This window comes from Canis lupus, chromosome 13 (assembly GCF_003254725.2).
Source record: "Canis lupus dingo isolate Sandy chromosome 13, ASM325472v2, whole genome shotgun sequence".
Taxonomy (NCBI): domain Eukaryota; kingdom Metazoa; phylum Chordata; class Mammalia; order Carnivora; family Canidae; genus Canis; species Canis lupus.
In genome coordinates, this window is record NC_064255.1 from 19,969,919 (window position 1) to 19,989,548 (window position 19,630).

At 42.2% G+C, this 19,630-nt stretch overlaps 1 pseudogene; it reads left to right on the top strand.

The window, feature by feature from the left end:
* Positions 1-10,757: 10,757 nt before the first annotated feature.
* LOC112662520 (putative tRNA (cytidine(32)/guanosine(34)-2'-O)-methyltransferase) overlaps positions 10,758-19,630 on the top strand; it is a 61,454-nt pseudogene continuing 52,581 nt past the window's right edge.

The following is a 19,630-nucleotide window of genomic DNA, read 5'->3' on the forward strand; positions in this document are numbered from 1 at the left end:
AGTGGTGACTTCCAATATCCTTACGTGTGGAATTGAAAACTGGAAGTGGTCATCTCCATGGTACAAATGAGAACTTAGTCTGAAAGATAGTAAGTGATGCCCGAGTCACATGTAGTATAAGCTTTAGAAATGGCCGGTTCTCTGCCCTGACCAGAGCTAAGGGTGAGTCGACTTTCCATCATGCAACCGACTCAGAAATAAATTTGTGTGGCACGTGCGTAACATGTGTCATGTTCTTAGGTAACCTTGGGCAAAGTTACTTGACCTTTGTTTACCTCTTTCCTTCATCTGTAAAATGGGAATGATAACATTTCTTTTTTTTTTAATTTTTTTTAATTTTTTACTTATTTATGATAGTCACAGAGAGAGAGAGAGGCAGAGACATAGGCAGAGGGAGAAGCAGGCTCCATGCACCGGGAGCCCGACGTGGGATTCGATCCCGGGTCTCCAGGATCGCGCCCCGGGCCAAAGGCAGGCGCTAAACCGCTGCACCACCCAGGGTTCCCAAATGATAACATTTCTTATAAGATTAATATACATATAGAATCGGTGGAGAGGGGCACCTGAGTGGCTTGGTGGTTGAGTGTCTGCCTTTGGCTTAGGTCATGTTCCTGGGGTCCTGCGATCAAGTCCCTCATGGCACTCCCCACAGGGAACCTACTTCTCCCTCTGCCTATGTCTCTGCCTCTCTCTCTCTGAGTCTCTCATGAATAAATAAATAAAATCTTAAAAAAAAATCTGTGGGAGAGTCCACAGCACAAATTTAGAGCTCAATTAATGCTACTATTAGGAGGAGGCAGAGGAGTAATTTTAACCTTGACTCTGTCCTTTCTCTTTGCCCTGTTCTGGCTATCACTAGTCCCCACATTTCCTTCTCTCACAACTCTCTGTGGATTTTATCTTTGCTCATTGGTGCAGTTCTTTTTCCTGTTGCAGGAAATGCAAACGTTGCAACATTTTCCATTGGAGTAATCTCCCGAACCAAAGGAGAATTCTTGTGTGTTGGATTGAACTACCATTACCAATGATCTTCTTTAGGTCTAAATGGCTTGTTTTTGAAACATAACCCCAGGTTCCTGAACAGATGTTGTTTTCTTCTGAGAATAAACTCGGGTCAGACATTTTGTCATTAATGCTCAATATCTATAAATGCAACCAGGGGAGCTGCCCATGCAGACTTCTTACCAGTGTCGTTAGGAATTGCCATAGAATCTTACTGCAGAATCTGACCAATGACAAGCATAGAGGCATTTTCCTGTCATTTTCTGATGGTCTTGGCTTAATTACTGTATTACTGTATCAAGGCCTGCCTTTAACTATTTAGAACTAATTTAACAGTCCCACAGGAATAGCTAAAGTCTCATCACAGAAATTCCTTTGTCATATCCCCAAGGAATGTGGTTTTGCCTTTTATATATTTAAAAAAAAATTTCTGCGAGACAATGATAGGTTTTTGTTTTGTTTTGTTTTTGTGTCTTGTGATCTTTTTTTAGACCTAGAGAGAAATACTGGGGCCTCTTTTCCATAGAATAGTGTTGAGTGAATGAGCCACAAATACTTTGCATTAAGTTACGGTTCTTAACATCAATAAAAGGTTATAGGACAAAAAAAAATTAAGGAAGATAAAATCAAGGGGAAATTAAGAACAGAAAGGTGTGATGGCAAGAACTGCAGCAGATGATTACATAATATAAAATGAGGACAATACAGGTGATGGGTTCAGCAATGAAAATCATCTTGGCTGTACATCTGCAAAGGAATCTAATACACTCCAGCAGCAAAGCCATGAAAATCTAGGCTTCTGGGGTGGCGGGGAAGTGGAGGGAGGAAGGAAGTATTTAATTTTATAAGAATGGAACTAATCAGAGAGTAATATTTTATTGGCATTAAAGGGAAAGAAGCCCCTGGATTACACCTGGAAATTGTTAGCTTTTGTCCGTAGTGTGGGGTCTACAAATCCCCGTATATCTTACAGTGGGAGACAGAGAACAATTCCAGGGTATTGGCAGAGAATTGCAACAGGCCATTTTGCTAAAGCATACAGAACACTTAGCAAAAGTTATAGAACCAGAGACTATAATGTCTCTGACATCTCAAATTTGCACAATTGTAAACAGAGGGGCTCGGAATAACTTGTGGTTAGATATGAATTCTTTGGGAGGCAGACATAATACAATCTGTTCCCACCAGATTGGGACTTGCTGATTCATTCATTTATTCAATCAGCAGATGTGTATTGGGACCTGCAATATGCCAGCTACTGCGCTGGGATCTATAGAGTCCTTGGCTGCGTGGGGAAATTCAGGAACTCAGATTTGGTCTCTGGACCTCACATAATAGCATACATTTGACTCCTCAACACTCAAGGGTAAGAAATGCCACTTGTGTTTATTTTCCAAATCCAGTAGGATCAATTCAGGCAATCTCACTTTTGTGGCCCAGCCTGCCCAGCAGGAAACAAAATCTTCGGATTTGGGAGGTGTTTTTCCACTCCAGGGTTAGGAAAATATTCCAGGGGCTCTTCTCAGTGCAGAAGACTTGGGAAGGATACCCTTGAGTTTAGTCCCGTCTCGGGTCATGAGGTGTCTTGAGGGTGATTACTTTCAGATAAACCCGGGCTGTGGCTCTTACTGGTCCATGCTCTAACATCCTTGAGCTGCCACAAAAGAGGGCATGTCATTTTGGGGCTGGGAGTGTCAGAGGAGAGGGCATCTGCCCTTTGTGGAAATAACCCCCAAACTGCTTTCTCCATCTTTTATTCCAGGGAAAGCCACCTGCCTCCTCTTAATTCTCAATGTCTGGTTTTGGGGTTAATTTTTCTTTTTGAGAAAGTAATAGCTCTGTGTGCCAGACAGTAGAATCTCACGTGCAGGAACGAAGGTGAGACTGAGCTGACCCCATGGGATGCCAATCGCCTAAGTCAGGCTGTCATTGGAGCCCCCTGGAGTTGTTCAGTGCAGCGAACCTGACAAAACACTTTTTTGGCCCTGCAGCAATAGGAGCAAAGCCTAATACTATTTTACTAAGCTGTCATGACACAAGCACCTACTATGTGCTATGGACTTTGTGTACATTATTTCTAATCCTCAAAATGACCTTTTCCATTTTAAAATGAAGACTCAAACTCTAGGTAAGTGCACTGACTGCGAAGGCACAGCGTGTAGGTTGAGAGCTGTTAGTTAACTCAGGCACGTTTATGCTCCTGTCACTTTTCTGCATTTAGTGTCATTAGTTGGGAGAGGGGGATCCAATTGCTCTCCCCAAATCAATGTATCCAACGTACATCTAAACTAAACCTCTCCCTTCTAAAAGAAACTCAAATACTGTTTTCTGTGTAATGCTGACGTTGGGGAAGAGCAGATCTTTTCTTCATATGGCATATTCTGTTTCTTTTGTGGGGATCTTGCCCACTCTCCAGGGGATAAAACGTGAAAGCTTGCCTCCTTTTTGAGTAAGAGAGGGATAAATGCCTTAGTGTAGCCTAATATAAAATATAGATTAGTAAATTACATGTATTATCTTGTTATTACTGAAAAGTTCTTATTTTCTCCTAGCTGAAATTCTTTTTTTTTTTTTAAGATTTTATTTATTTATTCATGAGAGACACAGAGACAGAGACAGAGGCAGAGGGAGAAGCGGGCTCCCTGTGTGTGTGTGTGTGTGTTGGGGGGTGCAATGCAGGACTCCATCCCAGGACCCCGGGATCATGCCCTGAACCAAAGGCAGACACTCAACCACTGAGCCACCCAGGCATCCCTAGCTGAAGATTCTTTGAAGTCAAATCCTTTTGAAGCAAACTCCTTTGGTTCCCCCTTTGAGATGTGGCTTAAACTACACTTATCCTCCGGGAAAAAAGAATACATTATTATTGCTAAAGTTGCCAATTTCGTTTAGGCCTAAAAATTAATATCCATTGATTTGACAAAAAGTTTGATTTCCAGTTGATCAATGGAACAAAACCTTTGAAATGGGGACTAAGTAGATTTCCCATTGTTTGGTCATATTAATCATGACGACTGGGATGCCTGGGTAGCTCAGTGGTTGAGCCTCTGTCTTTGGCTCAGGGCGTGATCCTGGGGTCCTGGGATCGAGTCCTGCATTGGGCTCCCCACAGGGAGGCTGCTTCTCCCTCTGCCTATGTCTCTGCCTCTCTCTCTCTGTGTCTCTCATGAATAAATAAATAAAATCTTAAAAAAAAATATGACGACTTTGTTCCAGAGAAGCTAATCTGTTCCTTTTTTATGCAGTATGTTATGACCATCTCATCCAAACATTAAAACCAAATACATTGTGTACCATTGATTTTTGGTCCTTTTTCAAGTGCTAGGGACAGTCCGAGATGTATTTTGAATCCCAAAATATTGATTTTAGATATGGTCATGGTGAATGATCAGAGGGGCAAATACGTTTAATCTCATGTCCACTCTATTGGGCTGGTAGTGGTAACCCACACTGCGGTGTTGAGGAGGATTCTGAAGCTGTGTCTGGGCTCAGTGGGAAAAATGGATCAATTATACCTATCACAGAAGCTACATGGGGTGGGGGGGGGGTAATGGCACAATTGCATCCTTGTTTCTTGGGATTGAATCGCAAAGTATTTGAGATCAGAAATTATCAGGGAAATCAGGGCCGTAGAAACAAATGGTAGGTCTTTTCTTGGAAGTCAATATTTTGGGGTTTGTGAATAGAACTGCAGAGACACAGAAGGCATGAGAGAAGCAAATGATGCATACGTGGAGGCTGTTGGGGCTGGTGGCAGGCCTGGGTCCTCCCTGCTTTGCCCACAGAAGGTTCTATGCATTGAAAGCATGGTGATAGTGGGTGAAAGATGGTAGTGATATGGAAGGGGTGAGCGGAGAAGGAGCTCTGAAACTCCTGTTCTTTTGTTCTAGAAATTGTTCTGACACTGATTGAAGGATGCCAAGAAAGGCCAACCGTGAAACTAAAATATCCAACACATTTAAGCTTTTCCATTTTTTGGTTTTTGACTCAGATATCCATACTACCAGAACTGATTGATGTTTTTGATTATTGATTATTCTGGAGTATTGATATTTTTGGTTCCAAATCATAATTTATGCAGAAAATTCTAAGGTTATCAAAACCATCTTTTACCTTGTGTTGTGTCTCTAAAAGTATGAGCTAAGATTAAACTTTTTATAAGGGAGGAAGCTTTTTTTTTTTAATTTTTAATAGGTGTTTCTAAATTATGTAAGTGCAAAAACAGTAATAAAGTTTTATTTGGTGTCGCATGATATTTTTTGCACCCTTAAATTTCAACCACTTGAATTGCTTGAATAAATTACTTTAGCAAATAATCAGACCATAATGTTCTAATTATTGTTAGTGCTTTACAAATAAACCATATAAATGCCTGACATTTCCAACTTTGAAAAATGCCTGAGGACGGCTGAACATATGGTCTATAAATTCACTTACTGTTTGAAAACTCAGGCCGTCCCTTTAAGGCCTGCAATTGTTGTTGTTTTTTCCAGTATGTGACACACATTTCATAATTAGCAAAATGAGGCAATATGTGTTTGATGCTACAATAACTTGTCTTCTCAATGATAGATAAAAATATCCCACAGGTCTTTGGAGAGGGTAATAGCACCGAAAGGAGTGAAATTTTTGCTCGTGGTGCAGGTTTGCGGATAACATATCAGTAAACAGTTGGCGGGTCTGTCAGTGACAGCAACATGTCTAAATAAAGAATGAAAACTCCATCTTGGGGATTTATCTTATTATTTTTTTTGTTTCTTCTTTTTATCTACATTCAATTAACATATAGTGTATTGCTGGTTTCAGAGGTAGAGTTCAGTTATTCATCAGTCTTATATAACACCCAGTGCTCATCACATCATGTGCCCTCCTTAATGCCCATCACCCAGATGTCCCAACCCCTCCTCCTCCCCTCCAGTGACCCTCAGTTTGTTTCCTATGGTTAAGAGTCTCTTATGATTTGTCTACCTCTCTGATTTTGTCTTGTTTTTATTCTTCCCTGCTTTGTTTCTCTTAGTAACCAGAATCATGCTGTATGTATTGTTCTGTGATGTGCTCGTTGGAGATATTCTCAGCCTAGCACATTCTTTTCCATTGTATTTTCCACAGAGTTAGTGTCACTATTTGGCTTGTTTCATTCTGCTGTTACAACTATGCCCAGTGCTCAAGTTGGTGATTTATCTTATGATGTCCATACCTGATTTCAACAGAGAAGATTGCAAAGCAAAAAGCATAATTGGACAACCCATCATTTCTTCGAGAAGATCACTGAGCATCACCTAGTTGGGTGTTTTCCAAGATATATAGTTTGAGACCCACTGTAAGAAATGCATTTTATATTACAATACAGAGAGGACTAAGTACTTACATATGTATGGGCATGTGTTGTGTCTGGATGCACACACACACACACACACACACGAAACAAAGGTTTACTTAAAAATACTTCTCCTTACTATCTGTGTGTATATGTGATGTCTTACGTTTTTTTCCCATTTAAAAAAATATTTTATTTATTCATGAGAGACACACAGAGAAGGGCAGAGACACAGGCAGAGGAAGAAGCAGATTCCATGCAAGGAGACCGATCACCAGGACTCCAGGATCACGCCCTGAGCTACAGGCAGACAGACACTCAACCGCTGAACCACCCAGGCATCCCTATTTTTTTCCATTTTTTAAAAGAAAGTGGTTGCAATTGACCAAATCGATTTCACAACTCCCTAATGGGTTGCTCTCTATTTTCCCTAAAGTGAAAAACAATTGGACTCAGTGATTTGAAATCTTATTTTTCACTGACCAATTATTTTGGTGTCAGAAAAGTGCAGTTTGGGTGTAGCTCTCAGATTTGAATTACAGTGTGATTAAATCCAGTAGTTCGGAATGAGAGTTCCATGAAGCTGGAAGAAGTGCGAAATCAGAGTTCAAATTTTGGCTTCAGTCACTTGCCTTGTGTGTGCAGCCTGTTGAGGATTAGTTTTTAGAGACACGACATGAGGTAAAAGATGGTTTTGATAATCTTAGAATTTTCTGCATAAATTATGATTTGGAACCAAAAATATCAATACTGTATTAGAACACAGATTCTGTAGTCAGGCACCATGGGTCTGAATCCTGGCTCATGCTGGTGAGTGAGCAGGGAGTGTGAGTGAGCAATTTAACTTCTTTGGTCCTCAGTGTTCTCATGTGCAGGATGGAAATACTATTACCCCTTTTTAACATTTCTTGACAACTTAATATAAAGTGAATAGAGTAAGCACTCAATAAATATGAGCTATCATTATTGAAAAGTCCCATGAAGAATATCAGAGTCAAGAAGCTGTTTTCAAGTAGCTGTGTCTCTAATTTCATAGGGTCAAGATAAAGATAGCTATTGGCTAATGTTTATGGTGTTCTTGCCACGTACCTAACAATGTGCAAAGCACTTTATAGGCCTTTAACCTTTACAACGTTGAATCCCCATATGATCCTCCCACAGTGTCACAAGGAAAGCAAAGCATTATTATTCCCATTTTGTCAATGGAGAAGCTGAAGCTGAGAGAGCTCAAGTAACAGAGTTGGTAAATAAGGTTGGTGAGCTGGGGTTCTAATGGGGTGTCTGACTCAACCCCATTAGTCGACTTTGGTTCTGTTTCCACTCTGTAGCCACAGAACTCACTCTTTCACTTCTTTTATGTCTCTGTTCAATTTTACTTTTATCTGCCCTCTGTGAAACAGCAAGCCCCTCCCTCTCCCCACACGTCCTGTCTGCAGCACCCTGCCAGTTCAGTGGCAAACTGAATTCATTGCCATTCGATGGTAATTGAATACCATTTACGCTTTGTGATTGCTCGCTCATTTTCTGACTGTCTATCTCCTGCTGAAACAAAAGCTCCACACAGGCAGCAAGTGCCTTGGTGTTATATAAATACAATATATTGTATAAATGCAATATGAATACTGCTGTATTCCCTGCGCCCATAATGGTATCCTGGGCACATACTATATATATGCTCAATAAATATTTATTGCTGAACGAATAAATGAATTAATTGAGGTAAAGGAAACAGAAATAAGTTGTGGGAAACTTGTTATTAACAAAACTTTATAGACAAACTTCATTGTTTTTTATTTGTTTTACAATATCCACCTTTTTAATATTTAATATTTGGAATATTCTAGGAGTCATTGTTTCTCCTAGGAAGAATTAGGGAAGCTCAGTCCACACAGTGGCCTTTCCCTCTATTTAACTTCACTCAGCTCATTGCAAATGTACCAGGAAAGTGATGTTAGGGTTTGCAATAAAGGCATAGTTGAGAAAGAGGAGGAAAGGATCAGAAACCCTCGGCTGCACTATCTGTACTATCCACAAGATGGTGCTCCTACCCCAGAGAAGTTGGGTTTTGTAGTTTCCCAGTTTATTCCCGTGACCTGTGTTTTTCTCGGTTTGTCTTTTTAATTTGATTGTGCTTGTCTCGGCCTCTACTTGATTGTGCTTGTCTCGGCCTCTATTTGTTTCTTGGAAGTTTTGTTCTATGTTTTCATCTCTCTTTCTACCCTGCTGTTGCAATGAACAGACCAACTGGGTTTTAGTGAATGATGTACTTTTTTTTGGTTTGTTTTTTGGAGTTTCCGCATTACACAGCTGATCAGATCACCATGCTATTGATTGATCAAACGCTAATTCTCTGTGGGGTGGGGGTTTTCTGTGTCCTATCCGTCCGGACTGAGAGAAACTTGACATCAAGGTAGGTGATTTTTTAGCCTACATATAGCCACTGTAATCCCATTACAGCCACCATAATCCCATTATAAAGCATGATTTAATTACACAGAATACTCGAACTGGGTGAGATCATTATTATGATTTTCATTTTTACACCGAAAGTCTGACAAGGGGTAGTTCTCCTATAACAGATAGTTTGGGTTCTGTTCTCAATACCCAAGTCGTAAAGGACTCTCTCGTCCAACTGTTTTCATGGTGTTTACGTTTAATTACTGGATTAAATTTTTTTTTTTTTTTTAAGATTTGGCCTAAACTAAAATAACATGGCTGGGTAAGCAGGGGACAAGCCAATCATCTGGTTGTTACTAGAAATGGCAATTTTTTCCACTAACATGACTGATTTGGGGCCCAGTTGTTTTAGAGTCGGCTTGACCTGGTCTGAGTGACTCTTCTCACCCCAGGACTCAGTTAACTGCCCTCCTAATGGGATGCCAGCGGGCATACCACCTGCCCTGGGCATTAGCTGCTCTTCAGATGGCTCTGTGCTCCAAGAAGCTGCACAGAGCCAACTGCCAGCTGCGTGTTCATGAGGCGCTGCTGTGTGTGAGCCAATCCCTGCACCTGGAGGCTGCACAGATGCTGCTGCAAAATGTTGGAAATCCCATGTAAAAGTTGCACTTTAAAAAAAAAAAAAACAGTCTATGAACCTTTAACAGTATATTACCTCTTAGGGTTTGAAACCCCGAGTAGAAACAATATTTCTTTGCCCAAATTATTATGCTTTGCAAACTTTAGGGGGGAGGAGGGACCCAGTAATGAAAGATAAAACATCAAGCCATATAAAAGGTTATGTAGCAGTGAATTGCAAGATGCATTGGGATTGCTTTAACAACATGGGATGGGGTGCATTTCAAACTGGGCTCAATCAAGCAGGAGGCTTAGAGTGCACATATGGGAATTCAGGAATGCAATATCCATGATTATAACTGGAAGATGAGACAACTCTTTTTTTAAAAAAAAGATGGTATTGATTGATTGATTGAGAGCGAGTGAGAGAAAGGACACTAGCAGGGGGAGGGGCAGAGAGAGAGGGAGAAACAGACTCCCTCTGAGCTTCCCACGCCCTGAGGAAGAGCTCCAAACCTGTAAACAGAGGAAGTGAGGTTGGCATCTGACCTGTCCTTACCGTGGACCCACATCTCCCTCCCGCTGAGCAGAGAGCTTGATGTGGGGCTCATTCTGGGCCCCATCCCAGGACTCAGGATCACCACCTGAACCCACGACCATGCTTAACCCAGGCGCCCCAGATGAGACAACCCTTGACATGGAAACTACTCAGCAGTTTGGTTGGTTCCATTCTGCTCAAAGCAACTTATTTCAATTCAGTTTCATTCTATTAAATTCGGCCAATCCATCTGCATAGGTGTTCATGCCCACGGCCTGTGTTCTGGGCACCGAGGCGACGCGGAGGGCTGTCCCTGCTGGGGCTGGCTTCCCTCCAGATCTGCTCTCTCTTCTCTTCCACTCGCACTGGGCCCCGAAAACCTGGCCCAGGTGGACCACATCCTTGCAGTCCATGTGCTGTGACTTTGCACTGCTTGCTACTGGGAGACACTGGCAGGAGTTGGCAGGGCAGGAGGGAGCATTGGGCGTTCTGGCCCCCTGACCCCCTGACCCCCTCCCGAGCCCTGGTTCCCTCAGCGTGGCTCCTGCTCAGGCATCCTTCTCCATATGGCCTTTCCTCTGAGTAGATCCTGACTGGGGCTCCCTCTCCTTCCCCGTTATGCCCCCCAGCATGTCCCTGTCCTCAGATGCTGCGCCTCCCTTGTTCTTTCCTTGAGCTGTGCCCACTGTTTGGAAAATACTCCTCTTCCTCAACTTGTTTGGCTTATTCAGCTTGGGCCCTACAGAGAACCAGGCAGATGCTCTTAAGCAGCATTAAGCCCAAACTCAGTCTGAGTTTGTGAATTCACTTATATTTAAGTGTTTATTATGGGGCCAGGTCTGGGGGTGAGTAGGTGCCAGGTCTGGGGGTATTAGCCCCGTCGCCATGGCAGATACAATTCCAACTCTCCATGAAAGCACAGAAATTAAATCAGGGATTGCAAAGTGTGCAACAGGTGTGTGACAGGTAAGGAAAGACTACCTGGGGACCTTTTCTTGCCTCGGGGTGGCGGCCTCCCTGAGAGAGTGAGGCTTGACTTGAAATACAAAGAATGAGCAGGGATTGATTGGGTGAAGGATGGAGGCAAGCGTGGGGGCCCTGGGGATGGCGGAGAGTGTGCCAGAGCAACGGGATGCACACTCGAAGACCAAATACAAGGAGTGGGGCCCCCTGGAGGGGCGGTGAACATTTGGCATGGCAAGGCTGAAGACGTGGGTGGGGGGAGATGTCGGTCCAGGGTAAGGACAGGCCAGATGCCAACCTCACATCTTCTGTCAATAGGTTTGGAGTTCATCCTAAGGATGTGAGAGGTCCTGGAAAAATTTTGAGGCAACAGGGTGTAAGTTCTCGGGCTGCAGGTAGAGAATGGAGGGAGGGAGCGGGAGGCAGAGCACTGGGGGGTAGAAAGCTCATGGGGCAGGAATTGAGAGAAACTGGTGGGTTAAGAGCTTCTCCTTGTTCTGGCTCCCTTACTCAGCTCCCATGATGGGTAAGGCCCGGAGGCCTCGCTTAGTTGCTCTGGTAGAAACCCGGGCTGGGCAAGGAACTCTGGGGAAACATCTGAGGAATGGGTGAGAAGGGGGTGGAAGAAGTGGATGCACAGCCAAACCCTGCGAATCAGAGAGCCAGGCGAGGAGGGATCTGCAGTGCACTCCAGCAGGGCTGCGCAGGCAAAGCTGGGAGAGCCACAAAGTGCGACTTGGACCTGCCAGTCAGTCTTGGTCCGTCCTTCCTTTTCCTTTCCTTTCCTTTCCTTTCCTTTCCTTTCCTTTCCTTTCCTTTCCTTTCCTTTCCTTTCCTTTCCTTTCCTTTCCTTTCCTTTCCTTCCTTCCCTTCCTTCCCTTCCCTTCCCTTCCCTTCCCTTCCCTTCCCTTCCCTTCCCTTCCCCTTTCCCTCCTTCCTTCCTTCCTTCCTTCCCTCCCTTCCCTTTCTTTTCCTTTTCTTCCCTCCCCTTTCCCCTCTCTCTCCTCTCCCTCTCCCCTCTCCTCCCTCCCCTCCACTCCCTTCCTTCTTTCCCTTCCCTTCCCTTCCCTTCCCTTCCCTTTCCTTTCATCTATCTATCTATCTATCTATCTATCTATCTATCTATCTATCATTTATATATCTATCACCATCTTTGTCCTTTAAAGAAAAAGAGCTAGGTCCAAAAGAGGGAGAGCAGGTAAATGGCCCAGAAGCCAAGCCAACCAGGCTCCATCCCCACTCCAACTTAGAGAAAATGCAGACTATGGTCCCCTCTCCAACTGAGGTAGGACACTGCCTGGTGTTGGATCGAGGGAGAGCACTGAATCAGAGGAGAAATTCTGTTTTAAAACAAGAAGACCACGGTGGCTGGGTGGCTCAGTCGGTTGAGCATCCGACTCTTGATTTCAGCTCAGGTCATGATCTCAGGGTCATGAGATTGAGCCCAGCTCTGGGATCTGTGCTCATGGAGGGAGTCTGCTTGAGATTTTCTCTCCCTCTGACTCTGCCCTCCCTTCCACCACACTCATTCCCTCTCTCATAAATAAATAAATAAATAAATAAATAAATAAATAAATAAATAATTAACAAAAATAAATAAAGTGAAAGGACCGAGTTTTCAAATAACTGAAAGTGTTCAGAAATTGTAGACTATGCCTAGGGTGTCAAAATGGAGGGAAAGGGGAGATTTCACAGATGAGAATGGAATGGTTTCTTGTTTTTACCCCACTGAATTTGAACTCCTCAGTACACACACACACACACACACACTCAAATACATATAAACTTAAATATGCCTACATTTTAAACATTTTATTTATATGTGTGCAAGCTTATACACATACACATAAAAGTAGCAGTGTGTGTATATATGTGTGAATACACACCTTTTCCTGTAGATATTCATTGTAAAAACTCAGAACATATAGATATATATAAAAGAAGAAGACAGGGATGCCTGGGTGGCTCAGTGGTTGAGCGTCTGCCCCCGGCTCAGGGCATGATCCTGGGGTCCTGGGATCAAGTCCTGCATCAGGCTCCCTGCATGGAGCCTGCTTCTCCCTCTGCCTGTGTCTGTCGCTCTCTGTGTCTCTTATGAATCAATAAATAAAATCTTAAAAGAAAAAGAAGACAAAAATGATCCTGTCACCCAATAACTGCATCACATTTTTATCATATAAGTGTATTTTAAAACTCTTCCCCATGGAGACACGTCATACAGACATCACTTAAGACATTGGGTACAAATTCCTCAAGTGTTCACTATGCTGTCTCCGTGCCCTTGACTGCTTACCCTGTTGTAATGGTATTGATGCTTCTTCAGAAACTTTTATCAGTGTAGTGAGTAAGAAATAAAAGTTTGTATTTCCTCAATTTATATTTATTATAGGAGTACTTACATTTTTAATTAGATGTGTTCTGCCTATATATATATATATATATATATATAATCTCTCCTCTGATCTATTTGCAACTGTTGCATATATTTAAAAAATTGAAGTGTTGATTTCTTTTTGTTTTAGGAGAAATATTTTTTTGTATAATTTTTTATTGGAGTTCAATTTGCCAACATATAGCATAACACCCAGTGCTCATCCCACCAAGTGCCCCCCTCAGTGCCCGTCACCCAGTCACCCAGTCCCCCCCGCCCACCTCCCCTTCCACTACTCCTTGTTCATTTCCCGGAGTTAGGAGTCTCTCATGTTCTGTCTCTCTCTCTGATATTTAGGAGAAATATTTATATACTAAAACTATTTACCTTGCATCATGTATTTTGGAAATATTTTTCCTGTTTGTCTTTGAACTCAATTTATAGTAGTTTCTGTGCTACAGATGGTTTTAATTGGTATGCAGTCAAACGTATCAATAATTTCTTTTGAGATGCTTTCTTTGTTTTTCTGCTTAGAAAGGCTTTCCTCACTCTGAGAGCAGAAAAATCTTGCCTATATTTTGTTGTACTTGGTTTATTGTTTTATTTTTAAGCATTAAACCCTTTAATCTACACTGAATTAATATTGATTTATGTTCAGTAGTAGGGGTCTGCTCCCCTCACAGTTAAACCAATTACCAAGTAACGTTTACTGAAAATTCATTCTGATTTAAATCCATTAATGGTCTCTGGCACCCCCCACCCCCCCACCCCACTCCCCCGCCATTGCAGAGAATCGCTATGATATAGGGTGTAGGACACAGACTTTACAGTCAAACTCCTTTCTCTGGGGGCTTCCGTGGTCTTTCTCACCTTTTGTAATTTGCTGGTTGAGAACAGAACAATTTACTTAACACGCTCAGTTACTTCCTAGGGTTAAAGTATCTTAGGAGGGCCATGAAGAGGATTAATAGAGATAAGGCATCTACAGGGCTTCATTTGTAAGCATTAAAACATTTAGTTGTATCCTTTTGTGTTTTGTTTGCTTGAAAGCCTTCTGCATTGGACCCAGGTAATCTGAGGACTTTACAACCCCACTGGCTTTCTGAGCAGCTCACTTTACATTTTGTGTGATATAATTTCTTTCAGTTATAATTTTTTTAAAGCCTTATTTTTTTAAAGATTTTATTTATTTATTCATGAGAGACACACAGAGAGAGAGAGAGAGAGAGAGAGGCAGAGACACAGGCAGAGGGAGAAGCAGGCTCCATTCAGGGAGCCCGACGTGGGACTCGATCCTGGATCTCCAGGATCATGCCCTGGGCTGCAGGCAGGTGCTAAACAACTGAGCCACCGGGGGCTGCCCTATGTTTCAGTTATAATTTCTGTGAACAACAGCTACCTATGTCACAGAGTTGTTTGGTTGTTTAGTCTCAATTAAGAATGATCCTCTGTTTCTCTGTCCTCTGTTTCCCTGTTTCTCTCTCCATGTATGTATAAGTGAGCATGTACTTATATATATATGTACATACCCATATGTGTGTGTGGAGAAAGACAGAGAGATGCAGAGAGGGAGAGAGAGGGGGAGAAAGACAGAGGGGGACACCTGGGTGGCTCAGTGGTTGAGCATCTGCCATTGGCTCAGGATGTGATCTGGGGGTCCTGGGATGGAGTCCCGCGTCGGGCTCCCTGCGGGGAGCCTGCTTCTCCCTCTGCCTAAGTCTCTGCCTCTCTGTGTGTGTCTCATGAATAAATAAATAAAATCTTTAAAAAAGAGAGAGAGATAGAGGGAGAAAGAGAGAAGGAGAGAGACAGAGAGAGAGGGAGAGAGACAGAGGGAGAAGGAGAAAGAGAGAGAGGAAGGAGAGAGAAGGAAAGAGAGAGAGAGAGAAAGAGGAAGGAGAGAAAGAGAGAAAAAGGAGAGAAAGTGCTTTAAGGCTGTAAAGTGCTACACAAGTATAAGATCCATTTCTAAAGATTTCCCTGAAGGACTGGAAGCATGGGTCATCTTTAGAGACCAGATTCTTAGTTATATCATTGAGTTGGCTTTATTAAACTGAGAAAAATCCACCCTATTATGCAGCTGCTTGGTTTCAAGTAACAGAAATGGACTCTGGTTAACTTGTGCAAAGAGGGAATTTACTGGAAGGATATGGTATTGCTCAAGGAACAGAAAGGAGGCCGAAGAGCAAGGCCTGGAGCAGCTGTTTGTACGCGTGGGGGGCAGTGGGAGGGGAAGAGCAGGAACTAATTAAATATTTTCCCTTAAACACTCCTTTCCTTGAGAAAAGATTTTAACTGTGTCTAGTTTCCTTTTTTATTTATTTTAAAGATTTTATTAATTTATTCATAGACACAGAGAGAGATAGGCAGAGACACAGGGAGAGGGAGAAGCAGGCTCCATGCAGGGAGCCCAATGTGGGACTCGATCCTGGGTCTCCAGGATCACACCCCAGGCTGCAGGCGGCGCCAAACCGCTGCGCCACCGGGGCTGCCCTAGTTTCCTTTTTTAAATCATTGTGATCTGTGTGATACATGTCATCATTTTATCATTTTTTATCATTGAAGATTTGAATTTTGTGGGGAGGACATATGTAACCTGAGCTTACGTCATATGCTTGCCCTTTGGTCAGAGATGTGTAGGGTGATTCATTGACGGTTCCCAGGCTGTGTCTGGAGAGGTCAGAAGGAACTCCCAACAGGGAAACTGGAATGACATTCGTATAAAAACAGAGTGTGACTATTGGGGGGTCCTACACGCAGCAAATGTCACAAGGCTGATCAGGCCTGTTTCCCGCTCCAGTATTAGGGCAGCCCAACAGAAGCAATCAGGAGAGGACTCGGGGGGATAGAAGCCGAAAAGCTCTTCACTATTCTAGCCTAACAACGTCTCTGCCCCCAGGATGTAGCCAGCATTGCCCTTGGTCCTGACTCTATGACAGTCCCTTCTTAAGGAAAGAGGAGGTAAGTAGAGAGAGACCTATGGTGCCGATGCCCTGAGAACCCATAGGTCCCACCTTAGGGAAGATTTGGGGTTAAGATACTGGAGCCCAGGACCATGGCCACAAGCAAATGCCAAATTCACCACTGCTGAGAAATGGCAAAGGAGGAACACAATTGCTTTGTTTTAAGACTTTTCTGCTGGAGCATAATTAAATCTCCTTAAGTCTGTTTCTAAAGACAAGAAATGGAAACATGAATTCATAAGGCTGTACCTTTCTCTCTGTGCATGTTCCTGAGGGAAGGTGATCCATTAGAAACACAGGCAGACATGCCAAGAGCAATAAAGGGGCAGGCTCTGTGGGCTAAGCAGGCTGTAGTTAAAGGCTTTCCTTGAGAATCCTGCTCATTCATTAATTCTAGCCTTGGAAGTGGGCCAAGCTGTGCGGTTTCACCGCAGCAAGGGGCAAGATCCTAATGATTAAATGTTCTTTGTTGCCTTGCATTTCACTTTTTCTAGTAATGTACTTTGAAGAATGGAAAATTGAGTTTTCAATACTTTGTTGTTTGCTCAAGCTAAATCTAGAGGTAATTGAAGCCAGTTGAAAGCCGAAGGGAACAGCCAAGGAAAAGCTTAGTGCGCAGAGGAGGCTGGAGGACTCAGGCTTGGCGCCTCAGTGGATCGTGCTGTCTCCTGTGGCACTTCTCCCTTTTTGTTGTGTTGGAAACTGTAGTTGGAATCCGAGTTTGGAGAATTGGGTTTTTCATTGGAAAATAATCCTTTTCAACTTTCTCTTTGGATCAATACTACTTTAATGGATGTAGAAGACATAGGACCAGAGTAATAAGAGACGGTTTCTCAGTGGACAGTAGTACATCACCATTCTTTGCTTAAAAATCGTAGGAGACCAAAGTGTCCTTTTTAGTTTTTCTGGATGGCTGACCAAACTTTAATTTAATTAACTTTATATTCCTGTTTGGCTTCCATAAGGATACCTGGGCCTGTTTGATGATGCCCAAATAGATCAATAATCTGAGCATATCTAACAACTCCCTGGATTAGTTCCTGGTGCAGAGTAGCTGATCTCTAAGTGCTAACGAATGAATAAATTAGGTGACTTTCCTGAAACAACTCATAAGTGTAGGGGAAAAATTCACTCAAACAATGTGTGACTAAGTAAGTAAAATCTTTTAACCTAATGGCCTTGTTAAAACATAATTATGATCTTGAGACTGTTTGCATATGAAAGAGAACGTATTTGTAGGTGAGAAATTATCACTCTTTTAGATCAAAGAACCATGGAGCATGGGGTCTAGTTCCTACACCAACACCTCACTGCAGGAACAAAGTTTTCCACTTCCAGCTTCTTTAGGTTTGCTTTGGCGCTTGATTCACCCTGATTTCTGGTTTGGAAGAGAGTGGAGACTCTAGCAACAGCAGAACATTTCAGAGGAGAAGTTAGGTTTCTCTATTCGGCTCTTTATTCAATAGCTACATTTGCAATGTTTGCAATACACAAAGCCATGTTGGACATTCCAAGCTAAGAACCTAAAATATATATAGTTACCATTACATATATTCTTCTTAAATAGCTTTACTGAGATATAATTTACATACTGTAAAGTTCACCTGTTTTAAGTGTATAAATCAATGGTGTTTAGTGTCTTTATACAGTTATGCAGTCATCATCACTTTTAGAACATTTTCATCACCCCAGAAAAGAAACCCCACAGCAGCTTGGCTCCTCGTCTCCTCCCTCCCAGCTCTAGGCAACCACAAATCGACTCAATCTCTGTAGATTCAGGATATTCCTTTTAAATGGACTTGTACAACATGTGGTCTTTGTGTCTGGTTTCTTTCACTTAGCATGAAGTTTCAGAGGTCTATGTTGTACAATGTATTAGTGCTTAATTTCTTTTTATTGCTGAATAGTATTTGGTAGTGTTCATCCATTCATCAGGTGATGGATGTTTAGGTTGTTTTCACATTTGGGGTATTATGACTCCAGCTGCTATAAACATTTGTGTACATGTTTTTGCATGGATGCATGTTTTCATTTTTTTCGGGGGGTGTATATACCTAGGGATAGAATTGCCGGATCGCATAGTAATCCTATATTTAATTTTTTAAGAAACTTCCATAGTTACCGCACCATTTTACATTTACATTTGCTACGTTCTAGTTAAAAAAAAAAAAAAAAGTGAGAATCCATTGAAAGCCTTAAGGGATTTCTGAACTCATTTAAGACATAGTGTTTATCAAGACGATGTTTATCAAGTGTTTAGCGCAGTGTCTATCACATCAGACTTAATCCTCATAGTAAGACTATGGAGATGGATTATTGTAAAGCCCATTTAAAAATATGAAAGCTGAGGAGTGGAGAAGTTCAGAGACCTACCTGTCCAAGGCCACACAAAATGTGACACCCTTAATATGTGTCTGCATGACTCTAAAACTGGGCTTTTAAAAAAATTATGTATTTATTTATTAATGAGAAACACAGAGAGGGGCAGAGACATAGGCAGAGGGAGAAGCAGGTTCCCTGTGGAGAACCTGATGCAGGATTCGATCCCAGGACCCTGGGATCACATCCTGTGCCAAAGGCAGACGCTCAAACACTGAGCCACCCAGGCGCCCTAAAGCTGGGCTTTTGACAACTGCACTACCACAACCCTTTAGTTGTGGAAGTACAAATTGGCATCACCTCAATCATGGGTACATTTAGCTGAAGGAATGCACATTCTGGAGCCATGGGGTATGCTCTGATACTGAATCAGAATTGAACTCCACCTAGGCATTGATCTTTAGTACTGTGTTGAAAGAGAGCCTGGGAGTGGTACAAGGAAATTTCTGTTTGATCACTGGGAGGGTTCTAAATGGAAAAGAATAAAATGCCATATCACCTTATATCACTTACACAATCTGGCAAATACTCATGCAGACCAGACATTATATTGAGTGATTGTGTCTAACATTCTGGGCCCTGTACTCTTCATTCAGAGCATCACTGGCTGTGATGTGCGCTGGGTGATGTATGGAATCGTTGAATCACTAGATTGTACACCAGAAACTAACAAAACACTGTATGTTAAAAAAAAAAAAAGAGTCATTGATTTGTCCCCATTTTACAGATTGGGAAATACTGGGTCACACAGTTAGAATAAGTGCTGGAGCTGGGATTTAAACACGTGCAACTGGTTCCAAAGCCTGAGCTCACAAGCATAATGCCGTGAAATCCTTTCAGAAGGAGAACCACTATGAAATTTCCTCTGATATAAGACTCCACCATAAAAAATTGGTCTGTGGTTACTTTGAAAATAGAGGTTTCTAAATCTATGTCCAGTAAATGCAATTTTAGTGCTCGACTTCAAAGTAGACTATGAATAGAATTATAGCTTTTTAGTCTTGACAAATGTCACCATTTGATGGTAAAGTTTTTTGGGAGAAATATTGTGTTCCAAAAGCTACAAGTATATTAAATCTTTG